This window comes from Equus asinus, chromosome 5 (assembly GCF_041296235.1).
Source record: "Equus asinus isolate D_3611 breed Donkey chromosome 5, EquAss-T2T_v2, whole genome shotgun sequence".
NCBI lineage: Eukaryota > Metazoa > Chordata > Mammalia > Perissodactyla > Equidae > Equus > Equus asinus.
Window position 1 is genome coordinate 99,455,944 of NC_091794.1, and position 12,996 is coordinate 99,468,939.

Genomic DNA, 12,996 nt, shown 5'->3' on the forward strand with positions numbered 1-12,996 from the left:
CCTCCCGGCTCGGGATCCGCGCCCTTAGAGGTCACCCAGCGCTCCCTTGATAAGTGAGGACGCTGGTCTGGGCCACGGGGAGGGAAAGGGACATGCCCAAGGTCACTTGGGGCCCCGGGGCTTCCCCTTGTCCCATGGGGCCCCTCTCGTGCCCCCTTGCCCCCTCTCTCCTCGCCCCTCCAGCCCTCTGAGCTCACAGCAGAAGCTCAAACTGAGACTTCCAAGGGGGCTGGGAATTCCCTGTGGGCCCCCAAAGTTACAGGCTGGCCCTGCGTCTCAGCTCGCCACCTGTTGTTACAGGAGGGAAGAAAAATTACTACTAACTTTGGAATGGGTTTTACAGCTGGGTAAACTGAGGCTCAGAGAGATGAGGGGATTTCCCCAAGACCAGGAAGCTTGTGTGGGGAGCTGGGCCTTCTGGGCTGGCGGGCTGCCTGTCCAGACCTGGTTTGCCTGCAGTCACGGGGCGACAGGGGTGCCGGCCTCAAGAAGGCATAAGAACCTGGGTTACCCGACTCCAGACCCAACCCGGTGCCTAGCACGTAGTAGGCCTTGACAGCGTCCTTTTTCTGCCCTGCCCTGGGGTCGCACAGGAAGTTGGGAGCACAGCCCAGCTAGGGTCCTAGCCCGGAGACTTCAGCCAGACGCAGGGGAGGAGTCGACAGTCTAGTTCTCTTTTCCCTAACTCACTGTTCATTTCACTGCAGAAAACATGAAACCCCTTTAAGCTTTGGGGGTGGCCATTCATTCATTCAACAAATAGTTATTGAGCACCTATTGTGTGCCAGTGTGTGCACTGTTTAGGCACTGAGGGTACAGCAGTGAACAAGATAAGTACTGCCCTCAGGGTGAGGGGTACACTCTAGAGAGTGGAATTAAACGCTGCCCTTCCGTCTGAGAGGGGAAGGGCTGGGTGGGGGGAGAGACCATTGGAACCTCCCAAGCGTGAAGGATGTGAAGAGGGCAGAGACACGGAACCTCACAGTCCCAAGCCTTCGAAGCCTTCAGCCCTCGTGGGCCTTGTTCCAGATGTTCTGCCACCCTGAGTGTCCCCCCCAGCTCCCCAGGGATTTGAGGCAGAGGGGCTAGGTGGGTAGAGAGTGGTCCAAAAGAAGCCCTTAAAGGAACCTCGGAGCCTGGAAACCTGGCGCTGCCACTTCCTCACTGTGTGATTTTGGGTATGTCACTTCACCTCTCTGGGCCTGTGTTCTTATCATGCAGTGGGGGTCATAATACTTCATAGCTTTGATGATACTGTGTCAAAGAGCTTCATAAATGGTAAAGCGTGATCCAGAGTGTGGCCTGTGTCAGAGGCCTTGCCCAGTCAGGCATAAGCAAGGGTGTATTTATTTAGAGCATATTTATTGCGAGGCTCCAGTGACCCTGTTGATAACCTGTTACTGCTCTCAGTAAAGACATGTACGAGGCGGAGGTGGGTGGCTGAGTTCCAGGTGAGGAGGCTGAGGTCCCTGCCCATGGACCTCTCGTCATGGTTGTGACGTGAATGCTCGTGGCATGGTCAGCATCTCCGCTTTACCACCCTTCTAGTCACATGCCCAGCAGACAGATGTGGGCTCAGGTCCTAGCCTGCGCCTTCCTGACTGAGTCATCTGGGACAAGCTACGTGACCTCTCTGGGCCTGTTTTCTCCTCTGTAAAATACCTGTCTCCGAGATTGTCGTAAGGATGACAGGAGCTGAAGCCACCAAGGGCCCCATGCCGCGCCCGCCACTCCAGGAGCCTTTTTACGTTTTAGGCCTAGGGCCCAGGAGCGATTGGATGGGCACAGTTGACTGAGCAGGTTGCCATGCTTCAGCACGGGAACCTCATCACGGTCGGAGCCTGGAGAATTTCTCAGGAGCCTGGAACCACCTCTCCCTGCATCGCTACCACCAGGCTGCAGTGGCTGGAAGGGCCACCTGGACCCACATGTGTGGGAGCTGGGAAATGTCATTAGATGGTTTATCATCATGTCCTTATGGCTTGAACACCGCTTTGTAAATACTGCAGCATGTTATAAACTGGGGCTGGCGCGGAGATGGGGCCTTGCTGCCTTGAGTGTGTTGCAGAGGGCAGAAGAGTGCTGGAGGGGGATCCAGTCTGCTCTCCACTTGTCAGCCAGACTGATCCGATTGTACCACCCTCTGCTTAAAAGCCTGCTGTGGCTTCACATTTTCTCAGGGTAAAGAACGAAAATCTTAACTTGGACCATAAGGCCTTGCACAGCCTGGGCCCACCCACGCCTGGCCTACTCCTCCAGCTGCATCTCAGACCACTTTATCAATAGCCCTCTGTGCTCGAGGCACACTGCTCCCTCCCTCCTCGGGGCCTTTGCACGTGCTCTTCTAGACCGATCCTCCTCCCTTATCTCCCTTTTCCAAGATTAACACCCCCTCATGCTTCAGATCTGAGCCCGACCTAGGCTTGCATTCCAAGTACCCCGGGCCACCAGACATCCCAAGGTATGTGGGAGGTTTAGCTCAGGGTGACATTAGGTGCTCATCGCTGGGATTAATTTCCGCCTCTACCCTGTACACCACCCCGACTGCCTGTACAACTGTCATCCCCCTTGACTTCCAGGACTGGTCTGCATTTGCTTAGAGATGCTCAGTAATGAGTTCCACCGTTGGGAGTCGCTCTTGAGCAAACATGGGACCTCGCTTTATATAAAACTATAATGCCCTTCATCAAAAAAAATATGCTGAAGTCATTTATTAGTTGTGGGGGTAGGTGTTCATTCATTCATTCTTTCACCTACTCTGCCAGGCACTGTTCTAGATTAGAGAATATGACACAAAAGCCACTGCCCGCGTGGAGCTTTCACCACAAACAAATAAACCTGTAACCCATTGTCAGGTGGTGGCCAATTCGATAAAGAAAAGACACCCAGGGGCTGGTGGGAGCGGGGGGTGGTGGCGCCTGCTGTTTTCGACCTAAATGAGGAACTGAGGGAGCTCTGCTGGGCAGGCAGGGGAAGCGCTGATGTCCTGAGCATCGTCCACTCCCCCACTGACCCTCCTAGTCGGGGAGACAGGTGCACAGCAACCAGCCCTTATTCCTGAAAGGATGCGGGGCAGCCCAGACGAAGCGTGGGGGGCTTCAGAGGTGGCAGGTGTCACTCTAGCTGGACAGATCCAGGAAAGCTCGTGGGAGTCCCTGAGCCCCTGTAGAAAAGTGGAGAAGAACTTGGGTTTGAAGTCACACAGGCCTGGGGGGTACGTCCTCGTACTGCCATTGGCCGGCTGTGCGGCCTTCACCTCTGCAAGCCTCGATTTTCTCATCTGTCAGATGGGGACAGTGGGTCTCTTCCTCATAAGGTTGTCGTGAGGCTGAAATGGGAAATCTTCACTGATGGTGCTAGTCAACTGTCCCTTTGAAAAAGGGCACCGTCAGAGCGTGAGGACCCACGCTGAGAAAAAACAGCGTGAGCCGAGGCCCGAGGTGGGAAACCCAGCGTGGGCTGGAAGGAGCGGAGGGTTCATTTTGGCTGAGGATTGGCTGGCAGAAGGGGAGCGAAGGAAAATGGATAGAAAGGCAGGTTAGGCGCATCCCAGAGGTGCTTGGGGCTGACTGAAAAGTGGAGTGTTAGCCCGTGGGCAGATGGCAGCTGGTAAGATTCTTCTAATTTGGTGGTTTTCAAATTGCGTTTGTAATCTTTTTGGCCACCTCAGGGTATAAACTAGACCAAAGAGAAGCAGTGCACACCATAGTTAAGATGGCTGCCTTTGGGCTAAGACCCAGGCACCTGTTTAAATCCCACGTCGCTTGTCCAGTGACCTTGACCTTCGCTTCTCAGGGCCTCTCTGTCTCCATCTGTAAAATGGAGCTAATAGCACCTACCTTGTAGGCTTCTTGGGAGGAAACGAGATGATGCGTGGAAAGAGGTGGCACATGGCTAACATTTGCCAAGCATTTACTGTTATGATTTTTTTAATTTAAAAAATTTGAATTGTGGGGCCAGCCCAGTGGCATAGTGGTTAAGTTCATGTGCTCAGCTTCAGCGACCTGGGGTTCACAGATTCGGATCCCACACGCAGACCTACGCACCACTCGTCAAGCCATGCTGCGGTGGCATCCCACATATAAAGTAGAGGAAGATTGCCATGGATGTTAGCTCAGGGGCAATCTTGCTCACCAAAAAAAAAAAAAATTATTGTGATAAAATACATAAAATTTACCATCTTAACCATCGTTAAGTGTACAGTTCAAAAGTGTTAGGTATATTCACATTCTTGTGCAACCAATCTCCAGACCTTTTCAATCTGCAAAGCTGAAACCCCATACCCTTTAAATACATGCTCCCTATTCCCCCTCCCTCCAGCCCCTGGTAACCACCATCCTACTTTCTGTCTCTGTGGTTTTGACTACTCTAAATACCTCATATAAATGGAATCATACAGTATTTGTCTTTTTGTGACTGGCTGGTTTCACTTAGTATGTCCTCAAGGTTCATCCATGTTGTAATGCATCAGAATTTCCTTCCTTTTTAAGGCTGAGTAATATTCCCTTGCCTGTATAGACCACATTTTGTTGATCTGTTCATTCATGGATGGACACCTGGGTTGCTTCCACCTTTGAGCTATTGTGAATAATACTGCTATGATCGTGGGTGTACAAATATCTTTGTGAGACCCTGCTTTCGATTCTTTGTGTTTACCCAGAAGTAGTATGGTGGATCATTCTGTTATAATTTGAAGCTGGGGCATTAAGGGCTTCCCGCTGTGTCTCCTCTTGCCCACCAGAGCAAGAGAGGGCCCTAGGGTCCTGTGGAGCAGTTTGAGAACCAGTGGATCAAATGAACCATGGCCGTCTTTGCCGTTTCCCCTGCTTCCTTCCCAGGCGGATTTGCCTCTTGAATTTCTTTTTCCTAAAGATTGGCACCTGAGCTAACCACTGTTGCAAATCTTCTTTTTTTTTCCTGCTACTTTTTTCTCCCCAAATCCCCCCAGTACATAGCTGCATATTTCACTTGTGGGTCCCTCTAGTTGTGGCATGTGGGACGCCACCTCAGCATGGCCTGATGAGCGGTGCCATGTCTGCGCACAGGATCTCAACCGGTGAAACCCTGGGCCGCCAAAGCGGAGCGCATGAACTTAACCACTCGGCCACCAAGCCGGCCCCTTGAATTATTTTTTAATCATCCCACATGGAAAACACCATTCATTCAACCAATGTTTTTAAGTGCCTACTAGACTTCCACGTGGACAGAGGGAGATAGACAATAAGCAATCAGTACAAACAAGTAAGTGATACAGTATGTCTCACAGCGACGTGCTCTGGACCAAACAGAGGAGCCAGGTGAAGGGATTGGGATGAGAGGCTGGGGGCAGGGTGGCTTCACTGAGCTGTGAGATTTGAGCCAAGACAAGAAGGAGGTGAGGGAGTTGGCCGTGTGGTTATCTGGGGGAAGAGCATTCCAGCAGAGGGAACAGCCAATGTAAAGGCCTTGAGGGGGGAGCATGCGTGGTGGGGTCCAGGAGCAGCAAGGAAGATGGTGTGTCTGGAGCAGAATGAGCAAAGGGGAGAGGGGGAGGGCAGATTGCATATGGCCCAGTCGGCATTGTAAGGACCGTAACAGCGTGTGACCAGGGAGTCGGAGGTTTGGAGCAGAGAAGGGACACGATCTGGCTTCAGTTTGGGATGGAGCTCTTTGGATGCTGTGTGGTTGACAGCGAGGGGCGAGGGCAGAAAGACGCAGGAGTCTGGTGAGGAGGCTGCTGTTGGGTTGCACCTGCGAGGTGACAGCAGCTTGGACCAGGTGCGAGTAGGGGAGGAATGGAGCAACCATAAATGTGGACAAAAATGTCCCAGAGCCTGGGTATCCCCACTCCCAATGCCAGGCTCTCACCCCACCGCACCCCGCCCTCCTCCGGGCTACTGAAGTGAGGTTGGAATGGGAACTTTCCCTCCAAGCCAGCATCCCTTTTTCCTTCTGGTCTGTAGTGGGATTGTCCAAAACCCTCCGGGTTCTTCTCTGTTGACACTGTTGCCATGGAGACCTCCTGAGATGCTGCATTTACCACTGGCTTCCAATTTAACTTCCAGGTAGAGGTGTAGAATGGATGGGTTTCTCCTGAAATGCTGGAGAGGGGCAGTGAACTGGGCCTGCCTAGAACCCTCTCTTCTACGACCATCTGAAGATGTCTTATTATGTGCGTGTGTTTTAACTTTGAACTACAATCTTCAGAGTTTCCGGGCTAAGAACAGGGCTGTAGCTCTGTTTGTTGTGAAGGATTTCTTCAGCCGGATGCTCTTCCTTCTCCTTCGCTCCGGAGCAGTTAGTCCTCAGCCTTCCCGTGACACCGTAGCCGTCTCTCTAGTAATGCTCATTTTACTGTACTGCGCTCATGTAGAAATTCAGCTGTGAGCAGTTAACTCAGAAAAAGAGGAAGAGAAAGGGAAAGAGAACACAGTCCACCACGCACTCGCGTGCGCAGCAAATTTGACCTTGGCCTTCGCTGACTGCTCCAAGTGAAAAAAAGGCCACAGCTGCCTGGCATGTAAGAAAAAAGTCCACTGTTGCATGTGACCTTCTAAAGGCCCAGGTCATGGAGTTTTAAGGGTGATTTAAAGGATTTTCAAGGATGGTATTGACCCGATTAGATTTTCTCCTCGGTGCTGACCCTGAAATTTTTCATCTCCCCAAGAAGAAGTCCCACTGTGTGTTTATGGCCTTAGTCAGCAATATTGACCAAGCACCTACTGAGTGTGCTTGTAGAACTGAGAACAGATGTTTGTGGAATGCCCGTCTGCCCCTAGTACTGACACAAATAACTCAGCCAGTGTTTTCTTTGGTGACAGATAATGTGATCGGTTAGACGAAAATCATAATTGCAGAGCATCAAAATGAAGTCCCACCCAGAGTGACTCCTGTTCATCCAGATCTGGGCTTTGCGGTCTGGCCACGGGCAAGTGTTTGCGCTAGTTGTTCTCACTGTGTACACGTTGTTTCCCTGAGAGTCGGGGCTCTCCTGGGTCGAGTGTGGACCTTTCTCCGAGTTCCTTGGTGTGTTCACAGCCCCTGTGCAGGGACAAGACCCCTAGGAGACCCCTGGGAGTGGGAGGCTACTCGGTCCGTCAGTGACCTCCTGAGCCCAGGGTGCTGCTGGACCAGCTCTGTGCACATTAGGTGCCCCAGGGCACAGAGACACCCGGCCCTGACCGGCAGGGTCTTTTTCTCGCTGCACGAATCTGGTACTCTTGGAATGAGTCTAGCTTCTCAGACACGCTTGAGAATCTCAGTTCAACTTTAGACTGGATCCTAATCCTTCATCAGACCAAGGGGTAGAGGCCCCTGAGGAGTGGTATACACAGCTCAGGTGGCACATGCCCCCCGCCCCACAGTTGCCACCACACTTCCTCAGCTGGCGTAGTTTGGGGCCCAGCCCGTCCGACTGGACAATCCATAGAGTTGGAACCGTGGACTCCTCCATCCCGCCATGATGGCTAGCTGAGAATTGTCTGTCACACCACCCCTTGTCCATTTTGTTGATTACAAGTCCCGTTGGTCAAAGGAATGAGACTTAACTGTGACCTCAGCCCCACTGGCTTGGCTGGGCCCTATGGGGCCAGGGTTTTCTGCGACAAAGCACTCCTCTGCTGGGTATCAAGAGCAGAACTGGTTTTTATTAAAAAAATTTTTTTCATTATAAAAGCCCCAATAAGCTCATGACAGAAAATGCTAAAGTTTCAGAAAAATAGAAGAACAAAAACCAATTGCTTCTAGTCCCGCAGCCCCACCACCGAAAGACAATGATCACTGACATTTTGATGTATTTCCTGGTGATCTTTTTGCTCTGTGAAACATTTTCTTAGGACATAACAAGTTGTAGTGTGTTTCCAGTGCTATGCTGTTACCCACCTTTCTGGAAAATAAAACCCCTCATTTGTGGCACTTGCCAATTTCTGTGGTATTCAGACTCCCACTGGGGCCAATTGCAGGCTCTCGGCGTCACTGAACACAGAGTTGGGAAGAGATGCCGCTATGAGCCAGCATCAGCATACCGTATTATAATTTAAAATCGTGTCTGTTTTTCCTGATCTTAAAATCAGTACATAGTCATTATTGAAAATTAATACAACATAAACATATAATGAAAAAAATTAAAATCATCCCAGAATCCACCCTCACCCCACCCTCCGCTTAGAGACAGCCACTGTCACCATCCTCCTTAAAGTCCTAATGGTCCCCTCTCTACAGACAGAGACATTAACAAAATAACCCTCTTCAGAGTTCAAAAGCAATACGTATTTATGGCAGAAAATTGGGGAAATCTAGAAAAGTCTCTGGTATCACACCTTTCAGAGAGAATTTTGGAGGCCCTTCTTGTAGCCATTTTTCTTCTCTGCAGCTTTTGGCCATGGCTGGACTATGGCATGAGTCTCCGAGTTTGTAGGCAGATTCTATGCGTGTTCTCATGCCCCGTAGGAAGGTGACATCCAGGGGAAGGGCATTATCACTGATAATTTATTTAAAACCCCACGCAGGCTTCAAGAAGCAGAAAATATTATAGTTCCTTGGCGTGGAAAATGGCCATTAGGATGACTCTCAGATTATTTGCAGTTTGGGGGGACCCTGGGTTTGGGGCTCTGTATAGCCCTGGGTAAGTCCAGACACGTGGCCCTGGTTCCATCTCCCTTCCTCATCTGGTGCTCGATGGGACTGTAAGAATAGGAGTGCCTTTAGGGAGAGGAATAACCAGGAGCATCCAGCTCTTGCTTAAGCCTAAAAACTAGTTCTCTCATTCGTTCACGTAACAGGCATTTCTGAGCATTCTGTGGCAGTACGTGGTTGGGCACCAGGAGATAGGAATGGAGGACATCCGGGGCCTGCCCTCCACTGCTAGGCTCAGCAAGGAGCTGGCGCAGCAGCCACAGCTCCGGGCACGCGGAGTTGGCACAGACAGTCCACACCAAGAGCCAGGGCCGTGCTGGGTGCGTGGCAGCTGCCTGCCGCCTGCTGAGAAGGTGCAGGTGGAGGAGGCGGTGGGACAGAAGCCCCCTGAGCCTCGGCTAGCTAACCGGCTAACCGATCCGTCTCTTCCGCAGACCTCCAGATCCCACACCGGATGGACGCACAGGCTGGTTTTTCCAGTTTGCTCCCCAGGGCAATTTGCATATTTCTCAAGAAGCTGAACGGCCTGTTTTCAGACTTAGAGAGAGGGCAGGCCCACAGCTGTTTCTTGAAATCTGGGTAAGTATTATTTCTGGGTTCTTTTTCTTCAGAACCCTCGTCATTGTTTAAAATTGTCCTATTTCAAATATGAGTTGATATGGTGTCCGTCTCCCTTCACTGGAACATATCTCTGTGATGGAGGGTCGTTGTCTGTCTAGTCACTGCTGTGTCCCCAGCATGTAGGACGGCGTGTACATAGGTGCCAATACGTGTTTATTAACTAACTGGTTAATTTAAGGTGAGGTGAATATTTCTTTTTAATTTACTTAGACCTTAAGAAAAAGTCTTTAAGATTCTGTAGAGACATCCCGCTGCTTTTTTTTTTAACTTTTTATTTTAAAATAATTATAGATTTACAGGCCATTGCAAAATAGTACCAAAAGCGTGGTCGTTGCCTTTGCAATGAAGTCTGACTCCTGAGCTGGAGGAACTTAGTCCTGCCCCTGGCGTGCCCCGGGCAGCTTCCCCTCCACCCTCCCTCCTTCCCTCCCACCCCTCCACGCCTGCCCTTGTCCAAGCCCTGGCTACACTGAGCACCTTCTTGGTTCTTCAAAAGCATCGTCTCTCTTCTCCCTCGGTCTTGACACAGGCTGTCTCCTCTGCCCAGGACACGCTCTTCCTGCTCACTCACCTCTGTCTGATGTCGCCTTCTCCAGGAAGCCCATTCTGGGTTCCAGCCCCCTCCTTGTATCCTTCTATGTGCATTTCCCGAGTCACAGCATTTATCCTGCTGGGCTGTCCTGGTCTGTTTGCTTGTCTGTCTCTACCGCTGTCTTGATTCTTCTGCTGGAATAGCCTGTCCCATCTGTGCGCGGGGCTGTCACCCTTACTTCCTGCAGGCGTCCGCTGGAATGGCACCTGTCACCTGCATGCTGTAGTCACCCTCCTACACCATCACCTCGCATCCCCTCACCTGATTGTTCTTCCCGATGAGCACTTCCTGACCAAAGGTTTACCTATTTATTTAGTGGACTGTGAAGGGCATGGATCCTACAACCCGATCGCCTGAGGGCGAATCTTGGTACCACCACTTACTAGCTATGTCATATTGGACTACTTACTTAAGTTATTATTATCATTTTATACCATCATATTATCCCACCAAAATGTAAGCCCCTCGAGAACAGGGAATTTGCCAGTTTTTCCCCCTGAGCTTCCCCAAGACCCAGAATAGGGCACCACACATCACGTACCCATCTTCATTCATCCAGCAAGTAGTTACTGAATGCCGACAATATTCCAGGGTGCTCGGAAAGCGAGGGGTACCAGGGCCCTGCCTCGAGAAGCTTATATCCTATTAGTATACAGAAGTAAACAGATAACTTAAAGATATATCATTTAAGATAAGAATAAGTATTATAAAAATAGAACAGGCTGCTGGGATAGAGGGGTAGAAGTACTTTAGCCTGGGGGGGGGGGCGCAATCAGGGAAGGCCTCTTAGAGGAGGTGACATTCAGGCTGGGGCCAGAACAACGGGAAGGTCAAGGGAAGAGTGTCCCAGGCAGGGAAATGGCAGGTGCAAAGGCCCAGAGGAGGGCCCAGCTTGTGCATTTGAAAGCAGAAAGCCAGCCACTGTGGCTGTAGCGTGGTGAACAAGTTGGGCCTGGGGGCATGAGATGGAGCTTAGAGGCCAGCAGGAGCCGCATCACAGGGCCCTATAGGCCATTGTAAGAGGATTGATACTCATCCTCGAAAGCCTTCGGAGGGTAGTAAGCAGGCAAGTGATGTGACTGGTATATATGATGAAAAGGCCACTCTGGCTGCTGTATAGAGAATGGATTATAGGGCATCAAGAGTGTATTTTGTTGAATGAATGAATGAATTTGGCCTGAACTGAGATTTTCGTGTGTTAAGCACATCGCTCTCCCCCGTGGTAGAGGCAGGCTGTTTCTTCTTGAACTAAGAACTAACGTGGGGCTTCCCAGATACCAGCCCAATGAAGTACCGTCTTGGGCGCTTCTGGGTAATAGGTACAGTTGCCACAGCCTCGAAATGGCATATGGAGTTGACTAAACGTAGTGGAAATTGCTAAACCTGCTGACATCATGGCTGGGTGCTGCACCTGGTGCTGTCCTCGGTTCGTGGCTTGTTGCTGTCCGTTTTGTCCACCACTGTGGTCTGGGCTGATACTCTGAGCCAGAGAAATCTGCTACAAATCTCAAACTTGGGTTCCTGGACCAACCGTTGGAGGCCAGTCTTGCTGGGTGATGTTGGTCAAGATCTTAACCTCTCTGGGCCTCAATTTCTCCATCTGAAACAGGCTAAGGAGGATCCCTGTGCTAACATAGAGGAAAAAGCATGGGATTTGGAGCCAAAACTCTGGTTTGTGTAAAGTGCTGTGTAACTTTGAGAAAATCACTTGGCCTCTCTGAGCCTGTTCCTAAGTTATAGGAGGGAATCATGGTGGCTCACATCCTGCTTAACGTTACTTGGTAGTTGTGAGAATTAGATGGATTGGAAAGTGCTTTGTGAACTGTTATGAGCTATACAGGTGTTGTTTTTTTACTTTTAACTACCCCAGGGTTATTTTGAAAAGATGCTGAAACGTTAGCTCTGGACAGACTTTTAAATAACTCCTCCCTAGAAATAATATTTTGAGAACAAAAATTTTTGTTGCTCAGCTGAATGAGAACAAATTTATGGACCAAAATCAGTGCAGAGTGTGGGCATTGGACTAGAAACCTCCGGATGATATGACGAATGTTTAAAACGAGGTGGCCAAGAGCTCCGGCTTCGGGCTCTGCTCTGCCTTTCACTGGCTGTGTGACCTGGGCCCAGTTGCTTCTCCTCTGAGCCTGTTTCCTCCTTTGCAAACTGGACATGGAAACCCCTGGCTCGCGGAGTTGGCTGAGACCGTGCATGTTAACACTGCAGCCCCAGGGCCTGGCCCTCAGCCACGGCTCCGTAAGGCTGGCTCGTACTGTTATTGATAACCGGCACTGTGCTGAGCGTTTCATTTCTTTGTTTGTTATTTTATGCATTATTTCTTTAAGAAGCATTTATGTTGCATGAGCCCTGCTCCAGGCGCTATTCTAAGTGCTTTGAAAATACTAACCCGCGTGGCTCTTTACGGCTAACACAGCTCTTGCAGGCAGATACTGTTAGAGTCCCATTTGCAGGGGAAGGAATCTAAGTACAGAGAGGTCGTGTTGCCCAAGGCGCCGTATTTATTAGACGGAGGTGTTTGGATTCCCACCTAGGTCTCTCTGGTCCGGAGCCTGCATTCGCATCCCTAATGCCCTGTGGTCAAGGCTGCTGCCCTTCTGGGTACCTGCTCCCAGAGCCCTTCCCGCCCCTCGGATGCCTGGCTTGGCGTGGTTTGTCCCGTCCCCTCCCTTCCCCACTTCCCCTCCTGCCCCGGGAAGGAAGGAAAGAACAAAGTGAGGGGGAGAGGGAGGGGAAGGCCACCTCCCTCCCTGCCTCCCTCCTTCTCTCCTTCCTTCCTTTCATTGCAGTACAACATACATAGAGTGCACAAGTCTTAAGTATACAGCTCAGTGAGTTTTTACATATATTTATACCCATGTAGTCACTACCGGGTCAAGATACAGAACGTTTCCACCCCCCGAAGGCTCCCTATGCCCCTTCTGAGCCAATATGCACTCCCTCCCACGGGCAACCTCTCTGCTAACTTCTGTCACTTTAGATTGGTTTGACCCATTCTTCAGGTTCATATGAACAAATCTTACAGTATGTGCTCTCTCGTGAGTGGCTGTCTGCTCATCATTCTGTCTTTGAGATTCACTCATGCTGTTGTGGTTAGCTGGACTTTGTTCTGTTTCACTGCCCGGTAATATTCCACGGTATGGATATGACTCAGT

General features: G+C 50.6%; 1 protein-coding gene across 6 annotated transcripts in view; it reads left to right on the forward strand.

Annotated features, from left to right (window-relative positions):
* The window catches only part of TMCO4 (transmembrane and coiled-coil domains 4), an 89,987-nt gene that overhangs the window by 383 nt on the left and 76,608 nt on the right, over positions 1–12,996 (forward strand). For 5 of the 6 annotated variants that reach the window (XM_044769854.2, XM_044769856.2, XM_044769855.2 and 2 more), the window contains exon 2: positions 9,048–9,192. The gene's annotated coding sequence lies outside the window, so the exon portion shown is untranslated. Of the gene's footprint in view, positions 1–6,800; positions 6,908–9,047; positions 9,193–12,996 lie in introns of all 6 variants that reach the window. The other variant, XM_070510870.1, reaches the window with a different exon arrangement.